This window comes from Polypterus senegalus, chromosome 4 (assembly GCF_016835505.1).
Source record: "Polypterus senegalus isolate Bchr_013 chromosome 4, ASM1683550v1, whole genome shotgun sequence".
Classification (NCBI taxonomy): domain Eukaryota; kingdom Metazoa; phylum Chordata; class Cladistia; order Polypteriformes; family Polypteridae; genus Polypterus; species Polypterus senegalus.
Window position 1 is genome coordinate 93,912,860 of NC_053157.1, and position 22,167 is coordinate 93,935,026.

Below are 22,167 nucleotides of genomic sequence, written 5' to 3' on the forward strand. Positions count from 1 at the left end.
AGACATGAAAAAGAGAAAAAACATTTTTTGTGTGCCAGGTGTAAAGAAAGAAATGACTAGCAGGAAGATTTATTTTATGAACAATGTTGCAGTCAGGATTGATGGGAGATCCAGTTCAATTCAATTTATTCTTATATATCGCTCTTATTTGACAGCTGGCACAAAGCACATGAAAGCTTTTGGATAAGAACATACTAGTGGGGCTGTGTATTCACTAAAGAAAACGAAAAAGTGTTTTTTTTAGTTTTAGCAGGAACATTAACACAGACTAATACATAGGAACATCATGCTCTTTACTCGGGTAGTAATTTTATTAATTCGTTTAGTAAAACAAAAAAAAGTGGTATTGAATACTTGGACCATTCATGCACTTAAATGTTTTCAGAGATTAAGAGTGTCCGTATATTCTGACTTCCTACTCTTGCTTTTCATGTTTTAGTTAGGCAGCAGGAGAGCTCAGTTTGAATTTTTAAAGCACAATTTAAAGTTGGTTCACTGCCTCTTTAGAGTTCAGGCTTTGTCTGAAGTATGTGCAGGCGATTTTTTTCCCTAACAATGTGGTTTTCTCCTGTATTTATATTTACTGTAACTTTTACGAGGGAGTTTGTCCTGCCATATCAGGTGTGCCATCCAGGATTGGTTCCCATCTTGTGAAAGATGATGCAGGAACTTGCTCTGGCTGCTGTGAAATGGGTAAGAGTATTGACCAACTGGATGAATCTTTAACACATAATATACTAAAAGAAGGATAGATATTATCATGAATAAAGGTATTCTATGTAAAAGGTTTCATTGGCTTAATTGTAACAGCACCTCAAATTAAATTAAAGGGTCCCATAGTCTTTATACTACCTAGCCTTTTCTGCACACTAGTATCTTTAAAGTTTCTTTTAAGTTAGGAAGCAATTCTTGCATACTTAAAAACAAATGTGAAAATATATCTCTATGCGCTCAAGCCTTTCTTTTTCCCCTCTAACATGAGAACACTGCCCTACTTTGTTATAATTACCTTTTTCTTTAAGGAATTAATGTACTACTGGAAATGAAAAAACTGCCCAAGGAAGAAAAAGGCCTCTGTTCCATTTTAACGAATTCATATTTTATCATTTTCAGAAGATGAAACTTTCATTTTATTCATGAGACCAAACAAAAAGAGCATGAGACTTCAGGAAACAGCAAAACTTTGTTGACTGCAAATAATGCCAAAAGAGAATTGGTTTAATTTTTCATTGGAAAATGAGACAGCATAATTCTGCAACTATATCTACAGTCTAACCAACAATTAACTGGTTTGTTTATTTTTACTGCAGAAGAATCCATCCATCCATCCATCCATTATCCAACCCGATATATCCTAACTACAGTGTCACGGGGGTCTGCTGGAGCCAATCCCAGCCAACAGAGGGCACAAGGCAGGAAACAAACCCCAGGCAGGGCGCCAGCCCACCGCAGGGCAACATACAGAGAATGCTAAACCAAAAACATTCCAGCATTACGAGGAAATAGTAGCCTTTTTGAATGCAAGAATCACAAGAATGAAAATTATTTCACTTCATGGACTGCTTCAGTAGTCTGAAGATAAAAATAGAAGAAAATCCTTTTTTTATGCTATCGAGCAGCTTAGTTGTTTGCTTTATTTATTTGTCTTAGTAGAACTTGTTAATTTGAACATCTCATATCTATTGAAACTACCTTATTTTTTATGAAAAAGGTCAGCTTAAAAAAGTCTGTAGATGGGAGAGAAATCATTCAGTTCTACACTAACTTAATCCTACTTCTGTGTACAATAATCCATGGGAGCTGCAAAACATAACAGATAATTTTATGTTTAAGGTGGCTTGTGGCTTTGTGAACACATTCACCACTTTTATTTTATCCTTTGTTTCTATATGTGTACAGTACTGCTGACTTTCAGTGAACTCATATTAGGCTTTCAAAGGATTTGTTTAAGTCTTTCATTACTCTAGAATATGACAAGAATCCAAAGACAAGATTCTCTGGGTACTGTTTACTTCATGCTTTATTTACTTGGTTATGTCCAAGTATCATTTCTGCAAAACATTTTAGAAGTCACTGCTAGAGAAGGACAACAATAAATTGGGGCCAACCAGTATTGCAATAATTCATTTGTACACAGCAAGACAACTTCAAAGTGTGGAACCCAAGGGTTCAAGTTAAAGTAGCCCGGGGAAGCAATTTATAGCTGCTCTGTAAAAACAACACCTTCTACATTCTTGTAAGGCTATGAAGACTGTAGTGCACGAGGAAGAAAATCTGTATTACTTCTACGCATTTTTTTTTTATTTTTGATGTATCAGCAGCTAGTCTATAAATAATGGCCAACTAGAACAAGATTTAATTTTAGGTCTGTGTGAAGCATCTACAGTATTTTTCTTAAGTTTAAAAACACAATAGTTAGGGTCTTGACAGACTTCAGAATACTGAAATCTTTATTACATTTTTAGAATAATAATATTTAATGAATAAACACATTTCAGTATAAACCAATATACACATGTAATTTTTACTATTATCTTGTGATAATTTAAAATATACAGTTTGTCCTCAAGCTTTTATAACAATTCCCTCTAGGAATCATTGATTTAGGCTTCCTAAGGACCTCAAAACAATTTGACTCAGTTTAGATATGTAGATCAAGTGCCATGTAAGGATTTAAATTGCTAGAGCTGCACAGCAAATTGGTTAGTGCTATTTTGAACAGCTCATACAAATTGTTTACCAAACTTGTTACAAATGAACACTAAGTCAAAGCATGTGGTGACCCTCTTACATAGGAGAACCACAGTTATTAACCTTGTATACATCCATCCATCCTCTTCCGCTTATCTGAGATCGGGTCACAGAGGCAGCAGCTTGAGCAGAGATGCCCTCTCCCCGGCCACATCTTCTTGCTCTTCTGGGGGAATCCCAAGGCGTTCCCAGGCCAGCCGAGAGACATAGTCCCTCCACCGTGTCCTGAGTCTTCCCAGGGGCCTCCTCCCAGTTAGACATGCCTAGAACACCTCACCAGGGAGGCATCCAGGAAGCATCTTGATCAGATGCCCGAGCCACCTCATCAGACTCCTCTCAATGCAGAAGAGCAGTGGCTCTACTCTGAGCTCCTCACCCTATCTTTAAGGGAAAGCCCCGACACCCTGGGAAACTCATTTCAGCCGCTTGTATTCACAATCTCATTCTTTTGGTCACTACACACAGCTCATGACCATAGGTAAGGTTAGGAACGTAGATCGACTGGTAAATTGAGAGCTTTGCCTTATGGCTGAGCTCCTTTTTCACCACGACAGACCGATGAAGAGCCAGCATCACTGTGGACACTGCAACGATCCACCTGTCGATCTCCCGCTCCATTCTCCCTCACTTGTGAACAAGACCCCGAGATACTTGTATTCCTCCACTTGAGACAGGATCTCGCTCCAAACCCTGAGAGGACACTCCACCTTTTTCCAGCTGAGGACCATGGTCTCAGATTTGGAGGTGCCGATTCCCATCCCAGCCACTTCACACTCGGCTGCGAACCGAAATTAGAGACAGCTGAAGATCAAGGCCTGCTGAAGCAAACAGGACAACATCATCTGCAAGACGCAGCGACCAAATCCTGAGCCCACCAAACCAGAGCCCCTCAACAGAATCGGTGACAAAGGGCAGCCCTGGCGGAGTCCAACTCTCACCGGAAACGGGTTTGACTTACTGCCGGCAATGCGGACCAAGCTCTGACACCTGTTGTACAGGGACTGAACAGCCCTTATCAGGGGGTCCGGTACCCAATACTCTCGAAGCACCTCCCACAGGATTCCCTGAGGGACATGGTCAAATGCCTTTTCCAAGTCCACAAAACACATGTACACTGGTTGGGCAAACTCACATGCACCCTCCAGGACCCTGCCAAGGGTGTAGAGCTGATCCACTGTTCTGTGACTAGGACGAAAACCACACTGTTCCTCCTGAATCTGAGGTTCAACTATTCGATGGACCCTCCTCTCCAGGACACCCAAACAGACGTTTTCAGGGAGGCTGAGGAGTGTGATCCCTCTGTAGTTGGAACACACCTTCTGGTCCTCTTTCTTAAAGAGGGGAACCAACACCCTGGTCTGCCAATCCAGAGGCACTGTCCCTGATGTCCAAGCGATGCTGCAGAGGTGTGTCAACCAAGACAGTCCTACAACATCCAGAGCCTTGAGAAACTCCGGGCGTATCTCATTCATCCCTGGGGCGCTGCCACCAAGGAGTTTTTTTGACAACCTCAGTGACCTCAGTCCCATAGATGGGAGAGCCCACTTCTGAGTCCCCAGGCTCTGCTTCCTCATTGGAAGGCATGTTAGTGGAATTGAGAAGGTCTTCGAAGTACTACCCCCATCCAACCCATAACGTCCTGAGTCGAGGTCAGCAGCACACCATCCCCACCATATACCGTGTTGACACTGCATTGCTTCCCCTCCTGAGACGCTGGATGGTGGACCAGAATCTCCTCGAAGCCGTCTGGAAGTCGTTGTCCGTGGCCTCCCCAAACTCCTCCCACGCCAGAGTTTTGCCTCAGCAACCACTGAAGCCGCATTTCACTTGGCCTGCCGGTACCTATTAGCCGCCTCCAGAGTCCTACAGGACAAAAGGGTCCTGTAGGACTCCTTCTTCAGCTTGACAACATTCCTCACCGCCAGTGTCCACCAACGGTTCTGGGGATTGCCGCCACGACAGGCAACAACCACCTTGCGGCCACAACAATAGAGGCAAGAAACGTGGCCCATTCGGACTCAATGTTCCCCACCTCCCTCGGGACTTGGTCGAAGTTCTGCCAGAGGTGGGAGTTGAAGCTACTTTTGACAGGGGACTCTGCCAGACATTCCCAGCAGACCCTCACAATACGTTTTGACCTACCAGGCCTGACCAGCATCCTCCCCCACCATCAAAGCCAACTCACCACCAGGTGGTGATGTTGACAGCTCCGCCCCTCTCTTCGCCTGAGTGTCCAAGACATGTGGCCGCAAGTTTGATTACACGACCACAAAGTCGATCATCGAACTGAGACCTAGGGTGTCCTGGTCCCAAGTGCACATATGAACACCCCGATGCTTGAACATGGTGTTCGTTATGGACAATCCATGACAAGCACAGAAGTCCAGTAAAATATCGATCGGGTTCAGCTCGGGGGTGTTTGGGCATTCCTCCCAATCACGCCCTTCCAGGTCTCACTGTCATTGCCCACGTGAGCACTGAAGTCTCCCAGCAGAACGACCAGGGACTCCAAAATGGGTGGGTACTCCAGACTGCTGTTTGGCACCTATGCACAAACAACAGTTAGGACCCATCCCCCCCACCTGAAGGCGGAGGGAGGCTACCCTCACGTCTACTGGGGTAAACCCCAATGAACAGGCTTCAGGTCAGGGGGGCAATAAGTATGCCAACACCCGCTCGGCACCTCTCACCAGGGGCAACTCTACAGTGGTAGAGAGTATAGCCCCTCTCAAGAAGATTGGTTCCTGAGTCTAAGCTGTAAGTCAAAAATCAAAAATGAATGCATTAAAAGATGCAAAGTATAATGAGTTATTTACCTATCAATTTATTTTCTATAGTTTTACCATAAGAAGGCTGTGCAAAAACTGTACCTATCCTGGCAGAAAGGAAGTCTGCAGGGAATGCAAGTTAATCACATTTGCAAAGTACAAATTTAATTGCTTAATGTGTTGTTAAATAATAGATAAAACGCATCAAATTAAATTGATGTACATAATTTACATCTGTTGCTTGGCTTTGGAAACAAGAGAATGCTGTTTACTTTTCAGAAATCAAGATATAGTAATTGCTACTCATAGGCAAAATAAGACACCAACTTTTGGAATCCTGTCATCATGAATGCCATTTTCGGGATGTTAAACTTCTGTTTGGTAGACGTCGTCTCTTCCCTTACTGGGTTCCAAAAATATGACACAAAAAACAAACATACTGTACATATACAGTATATATAATATAAACCTTCTGTAATATACTCTAATTATTTTTATGATGATTTGCATATCAAATGATTCAAAAAAAGTTAAAAACTCAAAATGAAAGAACAACCAAAACAATGAGAAGATCTGCCAATGTAGGCCCTTAATAAATATTTATGTGTCTTCACTGTGGCATTTGTATGGAGGAAACTTTAACAGGGACACCAAGGACACCAAGACAACTAAGTGAAGGTCTCACTGCTGTGTTTGTTAAATATCCAATGAAGGTGCATATGGCACTAACATTTTAAAAAGAAAAAGAAAAAAAAAGGTGCCTGTTCATTCCACTGTCTGAAATAATCCAGAAGCCAACCAAATGGATGGAGCAGAAAGAGAGAAAAAAAAACTACAAATCGTACCCTACAGACCACACACTTCACTGATACTGCTTAAGAAGTGCTTACAAGCCATCTTGAAGGCAACCTGCAGTTGAAATTTAATTACTAGTTTTTTTATTCTTTTTCAGAGCTTGCACTCACCCACTGGCTCACACATGGAAAAAAATGAAGCCAACTTTCATGTGCAATTTGCATTTAGTCTAAAACACTTTACTGCAAAGCACATTATCTCCAACCAGTTGCTACATGGCACCTCTGTCAGTTCATTTTATGAGCATTTTGACTGTACAGTCATTTTGTTATATGGACCCCCTACCCACAATCCAACCTGTTTGAACTGGCCCTGGTATTTATCTCTCTGCTGGATACAATTGGCACATACAGTCATCCTGCAGTGACAGTTATCACTTAATTAAAACCTTCCATGTAAATACAACAGAAGCTTCCAGCTATATAAAATAGAAATCTCAACCAAAATATTGCAAAAATTGAAATAAACTGAGCAATTCTTTTCTCTAAACAAGGAATCACATAATCAAGAAACATCATGGTGGCAATGTCAGAATGGCTGTCTCAATACAAAAAAATAATTCTGATGACATTAAAAGCATAGCTTTAGAACTATTACTTTAGAAGTTTAAAATGTTAAAACACTGAGCACAGCAAATCATATCTATGTATGTTTTTGATTAAAAACAAAAATCATGATCACACAAACTAATGCTACTTTTTTGGTGAAATATCATGAATGCAACAAAGAGGGAAAAAATGTATAAACAATGTAATTAAAATGATTGATAATAAGGTAACTGAATAATTCTCTCTCATTTCATGGCAGAAGATTGTCCTATCAAAAAAAAAAAAAAATCAGGGAATAGATACTGTAGAACTTTATTTGTTCCCAGGGGGAAATTTGGCTTTTTGCAGAAACTCTTTAAATAAATGAATATAAAAATAAATAGATAATTAAGTTAATAAATAAATAAATATACCCACTTTAGTATGGATACACACTGGCATGAATATAAAACAAGAAAATTCAAAAGAAAGTTCTGACTTGAATGTAACAGTCACAGTGTGGCATTATGCAGATACATTGCTGTTGGTATAAATGAGCCTCAGCAGTGTTTCTTGACACACTTGTGCTAAATGATTCATGTCTGAAAGTACTTAGCGTATTGTGTCAAAGAATGGATGTGCAGCATTGTTTATAATGACACTCAGTTTTGTTTTAATTCTCTCCTTTTCTATGACCACCAGGGGATCCACAGGGCATCTTATAGCTGAGCTTGCCTTTTTAATTAGCTTGTTGATTTGGTGGGCTTCTCTAGAAATGATGTTACCAGCCCACCCACACCACAGTGTAGAAAACCATACTAGCCATCAGAGAGTTATAGAAGATGTGAAGGATGCCACTCCCACAGTAAATGAACACAGTCTCTTAAGAAAACGAGTCTGTGCTGCCCTTTCCGAGACCAATCCAACCTGTCATTAAGCATATTTAATGGTTCTAGGAGAAACTATTAATTAATATCGAAAACCATATTTAAAATAAAGTACAGTAGAGTCTCGCTTATCCTACCTTCGCTTATCCAACATTGCGTATTATCTGATGTCCCACCACAAAAAAAAAAGCATCAATCGGCAATAAGAACTGCTAGTTGCGAGCGTAAGCCTAGTCTATTTTTTGTTGCTCCCGACTTTACCGCAGCTAATTACAGTGGAACCTTGGTTTGCGAGCATAATTCATTCTGGAAATGTGCTCGCAGTCCAAAGCACTTGTACAGTATATCAATGCGAATTTCCCCATAAGAAACAATGGAAACTCAGATGATCTGTTCCACAAACCAAAACTATTCATATAAAAATGATTAATACTAAATATAATACAAAGTAAAAATACATAAAGCAAATTAACCTGTACTTTACCTTTAAAAATAATCATGGCTCGTGTGAGTGAGTTTGTAAACTCTTGTGGGATTCCACCCAACGGGACGACACGTGGAAGAGCGTCCCAAAGCAATCACGGTCTCCCAGTGCTGTAGCTGACCTGCTATAAGCGCCTGCCATCAATGGGTGATACAAGGAACAAGGAACATTATAAATGCGCAGAGCACAGTGTTACTTTCCCCCGACCCTGCCTGACTGCTGTGTATAGGAAAATGGCAGATCCCGCTAAAATAAATAACCACGCTGTTGCTGTTTCAAGCTTAATAAAGCTGGTGCTGCTAAAAGTACTGAGACTCAGCTTCGAGTTTTCAGGTGCAAGACGGGGACTTGCACGTCACAGCACAAACACACACACATGCAGTCACAATGTTGTAGTAAACAGTATATAATCGTACGGATGTTGACTATATGAGTGACAGAGTTAAGGCTCTAAAAGCTGCAATTAATTACATTGAGCAACAAGAACCACCTACAGGAATCGACATAATGATGCTGCAAAGATGGCGAGACTTGACAGCTAAGAAACAGCACTCGTCAGGAAAGCAGACTACGATCAAAAATGTCTTTAAATCATCATCGCACTGAACTTTTTAAGTACAGTACATGCTGTATTTAACTTCGGACAATTCTGTAACTGTAAGTTCATTTTGTCAGTTAATTTATTCTGTTGTTTTGTTGTAAAACATGATTATTAGGTTCATAATGTGTAAAATTATAACATAGTTTGACGTTTAATAGGCTTTTTCTTAACACCTGTCATTATCCAACATTTTCGCTTATCTGACGTTCTGCCGGCCCGTTTATGTCAGATAAGCGAGACTCTACTGTAGTCTGACTTTTTGCACTATTTACTTTAAGGCAGGAAGGTAAAACTGCACTGCCTTGTTTAAATTTCGCACGCCAGAATCAGCAAAGAAGAAATGTCTGTGTTTCAATTGAAAACTATTTTCACTACACTCCTAACATTGTATTAGCCCTTCCTCAGATGAATTTAATCAGAAAATGAAAAATGGAGGCAAGGTAATGGGTAATTTTTCCAAAGGTGTACATAATAAAGATATTAATCAATGCTGGTTAAATATAAAAAACACCTGAAAAAAGAAAAGGCACCAGATGATGGCTATACAGCTAAAGCGGTGTGTTTCTTATATTCTTTCCATTTTTTTCCTTACAGAAATAAAATAACCTTTATCTATATCTTTTGATTCACAGATATACACTGCCAGAGACCTTCTCCAACTCCCACAAACAAAGATATTTATTGGTTTGTAGAGGTAGATATTCTGCCTTTTGATAATGTTTACTGAAGCTGTAAATAGCTTCATTAGTATTCAGTCTCATTCTCTATTATTCCTGCCAAAGAATCAAAAAACCAGAAGACATGAGAGAAAAACACAAGAACTTTATTAAAAAAACGGGGGCCAAATAAAGGTCCAGGCTAGCACAGCATTAAAGCAAAAACAATAAAGGCTTAAGATTACCTAATAAACCACATGCATCACTTAATAGTAGTAAACACATGACACTTCAAATTTCCAGACATAAATCTTCTAAAGAGATAAATGCAAATAAAAGCAACAAATTACAAATATTACCAAACAAACCAAGGTATAAGCAAATTTTAGAAAACACTAATTACCACTGTTTGTTGAGTATTACACAATAATCCAAATGTAGTCAAATTCAAATTTACTGTCACATTTACTATAAACATTTGTTGGCAAAACCTACAACTGAGACAAGGTGTGTATGTGTATGGGTTTGGGGAGAGAGAGACCTGTTGTTCAAAAATTAGTTCTACTTACAAGATAAACATACTGTTAAAATGAAAGTGATAAAAATATAAATGTAACAAAAATGCTTAGTCAAAAACTCTGGAACTTACTTATTAATAAAAAATAAATGACTAGAAGGTGTTACTTCCTTCCTCCACACATGTAATAATCAAGATACCAAGATTCTGTTAACCATTTACAGTAGTTCATGCCATTAGTTCTTTTATCTTGCCCAAAAGCACAAGTTTACATGATACATATATTTTTTAATCTTTTGCCTTCCTACAGTACCTTCTAATGCGAGTTAAAGGGTTTTTGTTATTTTAACACCCCTAACAAACATACACTTACTTTTATTTAATACTCTGGACAAATACAAAACCATATCATTTTGTGGTCACTTACCAGAGCAAATTGAATAACATATATGCAGTAGACACATCTGTAGCTGCTTTTACGACTACTACAGAAAAAAGTGAACATTTTCATACAGCTCATATAAATATTCTGCAATGTGCAAGCTTTCTTTGAGTATGAATCCCCTACACTGAAGGAATTCAGCACTTGAGTGGGTATTTCTGTCAATCCATGCAGCTTCCATTAAATAGTGTCTTAAAAAGAGAGAGATGGAACCTCTATGCCCTTGCAGGCAAAAGCCTTGTCATAACTCATTAATAATGTTCATGCTCAGTTTTTTTCTGCAAAAGCTGTGAGAGCAGGCGCTTGAAAAAGAACTGCTGAGTGAACAAGAGCTCCTCTTGGGACACATGGGGAGCTGTGAGTGCCAACAATACTAACGCTAAGGGACAAGATGGGATGGATAGAGGAATGAGTGACAAAGAACCCTTTGAGCTATTACCATGAATACCAGAACAGACTATTGTGGTTACATCTTTTAAAATGAGAAAAATTAGGCACATGGTGTGCTTTTACTGCCTATCTACAAACTCCTTAATGGAGATCTACAGTACCTTGTCATAATATGCATCAAAATGTTTACACCTTTAAAGCCTTGGAAAAGACACAAAGTAATTCCACACTTGTGTTTCTCACCTGTCAATGTCTATCATAACAGCACTACTTTTTGTGTGTATTATTTAAAGATATTTTAACTTAAAACTAGGGGGTATGAAAAAATAAAACTAAGACCAACAACAAAATTAAGACAAGGCTAAAAGATGACCAAAGTATATAAATTGGAAAAAAAAAAACATTTTTTAAATCTTCATTATGTACAGATTTGAAGGTAGAACCTCAAATGTTCAATTTAATGTCACAATATCACTTATTCAGCTAACATTTTGGAAAAGGATGAGATGGAGATAAACTATAATATAGCAAATAATATTTATATTTACCTTTCAAAGGCCAGAGATTAATGCAAAAGTTAACAATCAGCTCTCAGAAAGATGGAGTAAACAAAAAGCAAACTTTCTCTGCCAGAAAAGTCTGTTAAAAGGAAGATGAAAGGCAGGGCAAAGCTTAAATTGCACACTGATCTACATAGGAGACAGTTAAACGCAGTCAAAAATGTGAATCTGACTTGCTATTTGGCTTCATCTCATCTTTTCATACATGTTCTACACTCATGAAAAAAAAATCTATATTATGTATGCTTCATTGCATTTGTAAATGTTTTAGGATAAGGAAATCTATTGTTTAAATTTAAAAGATGGTGAGCAGGTGCACTAATACATTTCTGACAATATGCAGGGTCTTCAATACAACCATAACATAAAAAATAAGATTTAAACACTTAACATAGTCAATCAGTAGTTAAAAATCAACAAGTAAATAAACCTTCATAATGGTAAATATGACACCCACAAAGAAGACTATACGGTAACTCTGGCAGCAGTTACTCTTGCAGAAAATATTTCCTAAAGTGTCTCAGCCGTTAGACGTTAAAGTGTAAATAACACATTCTAGGAAATATGCCAAAGAAGCTGTGAGCCAGGCACTCTGTCCAATTTTGTCAGCCCCAGAGATGCTGAAGAAATCCCTCAGTCTTTAAGGGATGGCCATACTGTATATATAGAGAAGCCGTGACTATGTCTTCACATCTGAAAAGTATGTATGACAATCAAGAAACAATAACTTTAATTGAAATTAATATCAGATGACCTGCTCATAAGTTTACAAAAGATTTATTAAAAGTAATTTCTGAGCCTTGATAACCATAAACTTGGGAACAGTATCATTCCTAGGATGTTAGGAAACTTATAAGTCTGATTCTTGTTGGATACTACAGTAGTATAACAGCAACGGATAAATTTCCACAATAGGGAATATCACTGCTGGATTCTGGTATTAGGCTCAATGCAGATGTCTAGAGTAGAGATGCCACAAGTTTACTGTAGAACAGCATAATTTTTATATAATTAAGTGTATGCATATAGTATACTATACTTTTGGAGCCAACTGCATTTTTTTTCCACGCAAGTTGGCTTTCTCCCATACACCAAATTGGCTCCATGTGAAGGAATATGTACTATCAAATGGAGACCTTTTCAATTTTGGTGATTAACTTGATGCTAGTACTACCAGGATGCACTCATGAACCAAAAATCATCAGAGTAAGCTTATAAAGCAGATGAATGTATGAACACATACTGTAACACACTATTTCCAAATCTATCGATACTGTAGATAAATGTAGACATGAATAGATGATTGACATAAAAAAAAAACTTTCTTTGAACACCCTTACTATAGGTATATCTTGTTAAAGCAACAATGTGGATTACTTCTGTAATATGTTATCTCATATCAACAGCTCAATTACATTACGATTCCCAAAGAAACACAGCAAAGTGTAGATGTAAAGCTTCCATAGCTAGGATAACCAAGATTAGTTTCTAACTTCTGAAATTACCAGTCTTTTCTTTCCCAAATCAAAAACTATCACTGAATAGAGAGAAAAAGACAAGTAAGGTTATACAGTTTAAGAATAAGTTTGAAATTCATCAACAGTATTTCTAGTTTTTGTAACAGATGGTTTGTGTGTGGCTTTTGAAGGAAAAATAATGCAATGCACTTCTTTATTATTTTTTTCATATGGGAGGCCACTTCAAATCACTCATGTGTAATCACCTCTTGTCAAAGAACCTTCAAGCTTTATACACATATATTTAGTATATGAGTCAGTTTCGCTGATGCCCAAGGGAAACCCTGGTCTGCCAATTTACACTGTCTTTATAATATTGCCAAGGTAGCAGGTGATGAAATCATGGCACTTCACTGCATCTACCATATCACAGCAAATTCTGTTTTGGCCTTTGTAAATAGTGGTAATAGGCGTTTCATTATTAATAGTCAGCATCAGTGATAATGAAGTAAGAAAAAAAGAGAAACGTTCAAGAAGTTACCAATCAAGAACTTCGTCTTCCACCAAAACATAATTTCATCACCGTTGCAAAAGAAAATGACCTTTAAAGTATAACTATATTTTAATCATACAGAATGAAACAAACATTTGCACATTTGTGATGTACCTTTACTTTTTGTAAATTTTAAGCCCTTTTGTGAAAATACTTTATTCTGTTATACAATTAAAACAGCACAGTACTGTATAATATAATGTAAAGAACAGAAAATAATTGTTTTTGAAATTGCAACCAGCATATATTCATATAAAGGTTAGATACTACAATCAAATATCTGAGATAATGCTTGGAGTGTTGTTAGTGGGAAACAGTGATATTATTATATGTGGCCCTGGTATAAAATGTACAGTGGGTCAAAGGAATAAGGCTACTAATAACCGGACAGCTGTGGAAATTAAGAATCTCTATTCTGATCCCTGTACATGACACTTCTAAAATTTCATCAAGTGGGTAGCGAAGTCTATAAAATCTCTGCACCTTCACAGTAGCCAAGTGTAAATGTTGTATTCTTTTCTTTCTCCTACGTCTTGGAATAAGTCTGTACATATACACATAAATTCACATTTTATAGGATTACTCTCACATATCATTTATTTTAGAATATTACAATTTTCTTTAAAAAAGAACAAAGTTTAGTTTTTATCACATACTGTGGACTCAGAAAGTAACTTTCCACTGGCTTTATTGTGCTGTAGCTTTAATTTAAACTGGATAAATTTGACATCTTCGCCCATCAATCTACACCGAATAAGCCATAATGACAAATTGAAAACATATTTTAGGAAAGGTTTAAAAATTTATTAAACATCAAAAACTGAAATCTCTCACTGAAATAAGTTTTCAAACCCTTAATTTGGTACTTTGTAGCTGCCCCTTTGACACCAATTACAGCTTTTAGTCTTCTTGTGTAAGCCCCTACAAGCTTTGTACTCCCAACTATGTTATATACCCAAGATGCTCAGAACACAGTTTATTTAATTTGTTGACCTCATCCTAGGCAAGCTTTCATCCTGTCTACTGGTTTTAATATTACACAAACCACATAACTGCTGTGATTGATAAAAAATCAAGTAAACATATGCTTTTTTTTTTACCTGTCCAAGACCAATAGCAGAAAATGACAGATAGCTAGATAGATTAATATATAAAATTAATATATATTTAAGTTCACATTTCAGTAAAAATGAATAAAAATGACATATAAAACTATATATTTGATTAAGATACATCTGCTACTGTGAGCTACACAAGAGCTGGGGCCTTTTGAGGAAGAGATGGCTATATACAAGGCATTTGCTGTTGGTCACTAGATCTCATGCCAAAAGGATGAATGTGGGCACAGAAATCAATACAAGTAATATATCACTTTAGTGGCAACTGTTCATAGTCATTCATTCAGTCAAATGATTGGTATTATAAAACATGTGGCATCAGGGAGTACTCAGTTCTTTGTGGGTGTAACGAAAGTAAACCCTCAAGCTTACTTGCCTTTACAAAGGAAAAATCTTAATCCAACTCTCCAAATTACTTTGCTTTCCTAAACCAAAAGGAACTAGCCACACAGTCTCTTCTCCCAGCTCAGAATTTAGTAAAGCACAACAGGGTGATTTTATACTATACACTACTGCTGGCATCAAGTATTTCAAAACCCCAAGGTCACCTGACAGATATAGAGATGTAGCCTCCAACGGTGCCTCCTAACATTGAAAGGCATGTGGCAGCCAAAATGAAAAAAATAGTGATTTAAACAGAGATACACTATAAGCTCTCTGTGTAATCCCTTGAAAAATGGACCTTAAGATGAACTCAACTAAATTTATTGGAATTACAGATCCTACACACTTTTGACTTTTATTGAGATGACAAGAGCTGAGCTACAGGAGGATGGTCTAGGTGTCATGCCTATTGTATAGTCAGTACAAGAGTTTGGCTCTACCCCTGCTTAATTTTACTTTCATAAGTATTATGCTTTTAGTAAAAATCAGCTTCATGTTTAAGGTTGCTCAGGTATATTAGGGAATTAAAGGAGGATTGACTGACAGTGGGAAAGCAGTGTAATTGGTCCTTGGACTTTTATACTCTAGTGGAGTGCATTGAGTCCACAGAACATTATTATGCACCCCAAACAAATCTACTTCAGGTTCCGAAGCATGATGAGCATGAAAGCAAGAAAAACAACAGAAAGTTAGAGACACAACTTTGAGAAAGCTAGGTATTATTATTTTTCTAACAAAACCTACCACAAAAAACAATCCCTAAGTTATGGTCTAAAAAGAGCCTCCTTATTTTTAAGCTTGTTTGTGTCAATCTATCTTTTAAACAATAATGAAATAAACATTTAGATGCACAACTTCTTGTCTAGCCTTCCTGTGTTCATTAATAACCTGCTTGTAATGGTTAATTATACATATATGTGTACCAGAGGCATGCTGCACATGAATTTTATTCCAACCATATCAATAACTGGTAACTTGCTATACTTGGCAAGTCACAAAGAGCATGTTGAAGTGAGCACTTAAATAAAGAGAAAAGTCATTATGAAGCAAAGGACTAGAGGTGGGAAGAGGGTAAACAAAACATACATATTACATATACATAATACATTGTATGGGATAGCATAGGGAAGGAAAGCATGGTAAGGCTGTAAACTTCCTACATGGGATATTATCAGCTGACTAAGACAACATGTCTAAGTAGGAGATATATTCTAAATAAGCCATACTCCTCCAGCCCATTGGTGGGAAGCAACTATATTCTACTACAGTGGCTCAGATTCCTTCCAATTGGGGCTTTTGGGTAGTACAGTCCATGTTAGAGTGTAGGTAATTCAGAATTTCTCCCTTGTGGGCTAAGCTGACTCCAGAATCAATCCAAGGATTAGCTTTATAATAGCCTCTGGCTTAAAGTTGACAGAGGGGCAAGGGCAGGAGCGTGGCTAACAAGAAGAAGGAAAAAGAAGATTAAGAAGCCCAGGATCCTTCCATTTTATGCACAAAACCCGGGGTGGCCAGGTGCCATTCTTGGTTTAGGGATCACTAAACAATCACTACTCTTTATCTCTATCTATCTGTCTATATATACACACACACATAAATATATTAAATATAAATATATTATATATAAATATATTAAATATATAGTTGTGTGTGTGACATGCAGAAGACAGGATGATATGGAAGATATATACGCATATATATGTATATACAAGGTGGGCCATTTATATGGATAACCTTAATAAAATGGGAATGGTTGGTGATATTAACTTCCTGTTTGTGGCGCATTAGTATATGTGAGGGGGGAAACTTTTCAAGATGGGTGGTGACCATGGTGGCCATTTTGAAGTCAGCCATTTTGGATCCAACTTTTGTTTTTTCAATAGGAAGAGGGTCATGTGACACATCAGACTTATTGGGAATTTCACAAGAAAAACAATGGTGTGCTTGGTTTTAACGTAACGTTATTCTTTCATGAGTTATTTACAAGTTTCTCTTTGTTTACAGCCATTGACATGTCGCAGAGGTTAACACGTGAGGAGCGGATAGAAATTGTGTTGATGTCTGGTGAACGCAGTAACCGGGTCATTGCAGCAGATTTCAATGCAAGACACCCTCGAGACCACCCATCTCCTATGCTACAGTTAGCAAACTGCTTGCTAAGTTTCGTGAAACTGGTTCAGTGTTGGATTTGCCAAAATGTGGATGCATGAAAACTGTCACTAATGAAAAAACATCAGTGGCTGTCCTAGCTTTATTCAGCAAGAGCCCACAGCGTAGCACTCGCCGCATGTCACTGGAGAGTGGCATTAGTCGAACATCCCTTCAGCGGATATTAGCTACTCACAAATGGCACCCTTACAAACTCCAGCTACTGCAGCATCTGAACAAGGATGACCCAGATTGGCGCACTGAATTTGCAGAATGGGCAAAACATAAATTGGAACAGGACCCTCAGTTTACGCAGAAGATTTTGTTCAGTGATGAGGCAAACTTTTATGTGAATGGTGAAGTTAACAAACAAAACCACCGCTATTGGTCTGACACTAACCCACATTGGATAGATCCCTCCAAGACTGTTGGAACATAAAAATTGATGGTATGTTGTGGTATATGGGGTACAAAGATAGTGGGGACATTCTTCATCAATGGAAACCTGAAGGCCACTGGATATGCAAAATTGCGACATGATGATGTGTTTCCCTCTTTATGCACTGAAGCTGGCACGTTCCCAGAGTTTTTCCAACAAGATGGTGCACCACCACATTAGGGGTGTCAGGTCCGAGCATTCCTAGATGAACAGTTTCCTGGAAAGTGGATTGGTCGTCGTGGGCCAGTTGAATGCCCCCCAAGGTCTCCCGATCTGACCCCCTTAGACTTTTGTACTTTTACAAGACACACACCATGGCGCAATTGTACAGACTTCGCCTCTAGCGCCGACATCCGAGGTTCGATTCCCGAGAGAGGATACACTGAGTATGTATGCGCGCTTCCCGATTCATTTTACCCTCACATCTCCTTGGTTTGGGACGTATGAAAAAATATGCGGTTAATGCAGAATCATGTTACGTTATTTTTAAAATGTTTCCCTTTCTTAGCACAAGCACAGCTGAGAAGCTTCGATGCATGTACTCCATAACGCGTAAAAAATAACGCATTTAATCACACTTTCAATTCCAAGCAAAGGGGAACTTTTGTCAATGCATGATTTCCAGGTACATCGATTACACTGATGCACACATCACAGCTACAAAAATGTTAGAGTCGGAATAAAGCGCGTTTCTACGACTGATCGGAGGAAAATTTCATTTCAAAAGACTACCCGAGCGAAGCCTTGATATGGTTTTGTGCACACTGAAAAGCAAGCAAAATTAGATGCATTACAGAAAGCGGACTTTGTGGCTCTTACTGGGGATCATTGGACTTCCGTGTAATTCTAATTACATCTAATTACAAAATGTTCAATGATCACACTGTTTTAGCCTAATGTACAAAATAATTTTGGCTAAGGTTACTCAGAGTTTAAAAATTAAATTGGTCAAATTACCTTTTATGTTTCTGACTTAAAAAATAAGAAGAAAAACTGCACTTTATGTTGAAATTTTGGTTATTATTATTTAAAGACAATATCATTCTGAAAATGTACTTAAAGTACTTAAACTACCACTTTATTTTTAACCAGCGATGATATTTTTGTTTCTGTTTTGAATTCAATTGTAGTTTAAAAGCAATTTTTTTTTTTTTCAGAAATTAAAACAGCTTGAGTTTACAATATTCATGTCCATGTCTATTATTTGATTCTGTCACCCACTAAAACCCTTTTAAATTAAAAAAAACATTTGCGATTTGGGGCAAATTTACGTGTGCAATTACATACGATTAATCAAGATTAATTCTTACACAGCCTCTAATTAATTGGATTAATTTTTTAATCGAGTCCCACCCCTAATATATATATGTAGATATATATATATGTAGATTTGTATATTTATGTGTATATGCAGTATATATGCAGATATGTATATGTTTATATATATACTGTATGTATATATATGTGTGTATATGTATATATGTATATACATATATTTATATGTGTGTGTATATATATATGTATATATATATATATATATATAACTGTGTATATATGTGCATATATGTATATATATATATAAATGTGTCTATATTTGTATACGTATCTATGTATGTATATGTATATACAGTAATCCCTCCTCCGTCGCGGGGGTTGCGTTCCAGAACCACCCGCGATAGATGAAAATCCGCGAAGTAGAAACCATATGTTTGTATAGTTATTTGTATATATTTTAAGCCCTTATAAACTCTCCCACACTGTTAACATTATTAGAGCCCTCTAGACATGAAGTAACACCCTTTAGTCAAAAGTTTAAACTGTGCTCCATGACAAGAAAGAGATGACAGTTCTATCTCACAATTAAAAGAATGCAAATATATCTTCTCTTCAGGAGCAGAGAATTTCAGAGAGAGAGCGCTCGCAAAGAAAAGCAAACAATCAAAAAATCAATACGTGTGCTTTTAAGTTTGGCAAAGCACCGCAATAAAGCAGCATTTTTTAGAGGAGCGTCAGTATCTTCTAAGCAAACAGCCTCTGTGCAAACAGCCCCTCTGCTCACATCTCCTCTGTCAGGCGCAGAGAACGTCAGAGAGAGAGAGAGAGAGATTAAAGCAAACAATCAAAAAATCAATAAGTGTGCTTTTGGAAGCACCGCGATAAAGCGGCATTTCTTAGAGGAGCGTCCGTATCCACTAGGCAAACAGCACCTCTGCTCACACCCCCTCCGTCAGGCGCAGAGAATGTCAGAGAGGGTGAGATAGAGGCAGAGACACGCAAACAATCGAGCACCGCACAGGAAGGATATCTTATAGCATTGAGGAGTTTTAGTTAATATGTAATACGTGCTCTGATTGGGTAGCTTCTAAGCCATCCGCTAATAGTGTCCCTTGTATGAAATCAACTGGGCAAACAAACTGAGGAAGCATGTGCCATAAATTAAAAGACCCATAGTCCGGAAGAGCAATATAGCGAGGGATTACTGTATATATATATATATATATATATATATATATATATGATGTGTATATATATGTTTATATATGTGTGTGTGTCTGTGTGTGTATATAATAATAATAATACATTTTATTTATACAAGGCGCCTTTCAGAGAACTCAAGGACACCGAACAAACAAATAAATAAATAAATAAATACAAAACACAATTATAAACAACTTAAAACATCAGAAAATCTAAAAATTAAAACCAAACAAAACCACTATAATTAGGAGGAAGAAGAAAAAGCCATTTTAAACAAATGTGTTTTTAGTTTACATTTGAAATATGAATATGATTTGATATTTCGGAGATCCATGAGGTAATGAGTTCCAGTGCTTGGGAGCAGAACGGCTGAAAGCTCTATATATATATGGCAGAAATTATACGCGGGTATATATATATGTATATATATACCCCGATCTACATACTCGAATAATGGATACTTTATTCGCCATCAATGATTGTTTTGGTAAAGCCATACTCAGTGTATTCATTAGATGAACGGTAAAAAAGTAAGAGCGAGGGGAGGATGACTTATTGAGGCATGCAAGCAAAACCACAATAGCACGTGGGCTCGATGTACGAAAAAATATATCTTTTCAAGTTCTATTTACTCCATATGTGTCAAACTCAAGGCCCGCAGGCAAAATCAGGCCTGGCGTGTAATTATATCCGGCCCGCGAGATCATTTTATATACTGTATTATTGTTATTAATGGCCCGGGGATATGAAACACTGGTAACACAATAAACTACAGATCCCATAATGCAGCGCTTCAGCTGCCTTGCCGAACACTTACCGCGTCACCGCCGTCTCTTCAGTCGTTTCCTTACTTTGCGAAGAAAGCAGCTTTCTCAGAGCTTCTGCACTGTTTTATAAACGAACGATATATAAGAAAGTCCTTTTCCTTGCTTGCCAGAAGCAGCCTTTTATTTAATCCATGGGTTCTCCGCTGTTTCATTGTTCATTTATTACGATTTTTATAGTTATTGTGTAGGTTTTATTTAATCCACGGGTTCTCTTCTGTGTTCACTGCGGTGTCTTCTTCGTTTCTGAGCTTGCCAAGGAAGCAGCTTTCTCACAGCTTCTGCACTGTTTTAAAAACGAACGACATATAAGAAAGTGCTTTTTCCTTGCTTCACCAACGAAGCAACCTTTTTATTTAATTCACGGGTTGTCTTCTATTTTATTGTTCATTTGTTACGATTGTTACAGTTATTGTGTAGGTTTTATTTAATCCACGGGTTCTCTTCTATGTTCACTGCGGTGTCTTCTTTCGTTCTGACCTTCGCCAAGGAAGGAGAAACTTACAACCACGAAACTTTGTAGCGGCACAAGACTTCAGGTCACATCTCTACAAAACAACCTAATTGAAGCAACTATATTTACTGGCAGTGCCTCAGGTGACACAGTTTTTATTCCTCGCATCCCCGTTATATCATCTAATCTCCCATTTCAATTCAAACGCGTTCAATTTCCAGTAAGGCTCTGCTTCGCAATGACAATTAATAAGTCTCAGGGACAAACACTACAAAAGGTTGGCATTGATTTGAGGCGGGATTGCTTTTCACATGGCCAACTGTATGTTGCATGCTCAAGAGTGAGCTCAGCACACAGCTTAGTCATATTACAACCAGAGGGCCGAACTGACAACGTGGTATACAGAGAGATCCTTAACAATTAATTTTTTACATATTTTCGTTCAGTCTAAAAATGTTTACTTTTTTATTAATAAAAATATTCAGACAGTATTTCACCGCTGCGAAGTGCGGGTATTTTGCTAGTATACTAATAAAAGGCAAAGCCCTCACTGACTGACTCATTCACTCACTCACTGACTCATCACTAATTCTCCAACTTCCCGTGTAGGTAGAAGGCTGAAATTTGGCAAGCTTATTCTTTACAGCTTACTTACAAAAGTTAGGCAGTTTTCATTTCGAAATTCTACACGTAACGGTCATAACGGTCGATAACAGTCGACAATGTCATGTTGAACTTTCTTATTTATGGCTCCATCTTCACGAAATTTGGTAGGCGGCTTCCCTGTGCTAACCAAAACCGATGTACGTACTTATTTCGATGGTATGACGCCACTGTGGGCCGCCATATTGAACTTTCCAACGTCACTAATTTT

At 37.8% G+C, this 22,167-nt stretch overlaps 1 protein-coding gene across 15 annotated transcripts in view; it reads right to left on the reverse strand.

The window, feature by feature from the left end:
- The window catches only part of tenm3 (teneurin transmembrane protein 3), an 842,281-nt gene that overhangs the window by 312,702 nt on the left and 507,412 nt on the right, over nt 1-22,167 (reverse strand). The gene's annotated exons all lie outside the window — the stretch shown is intronic.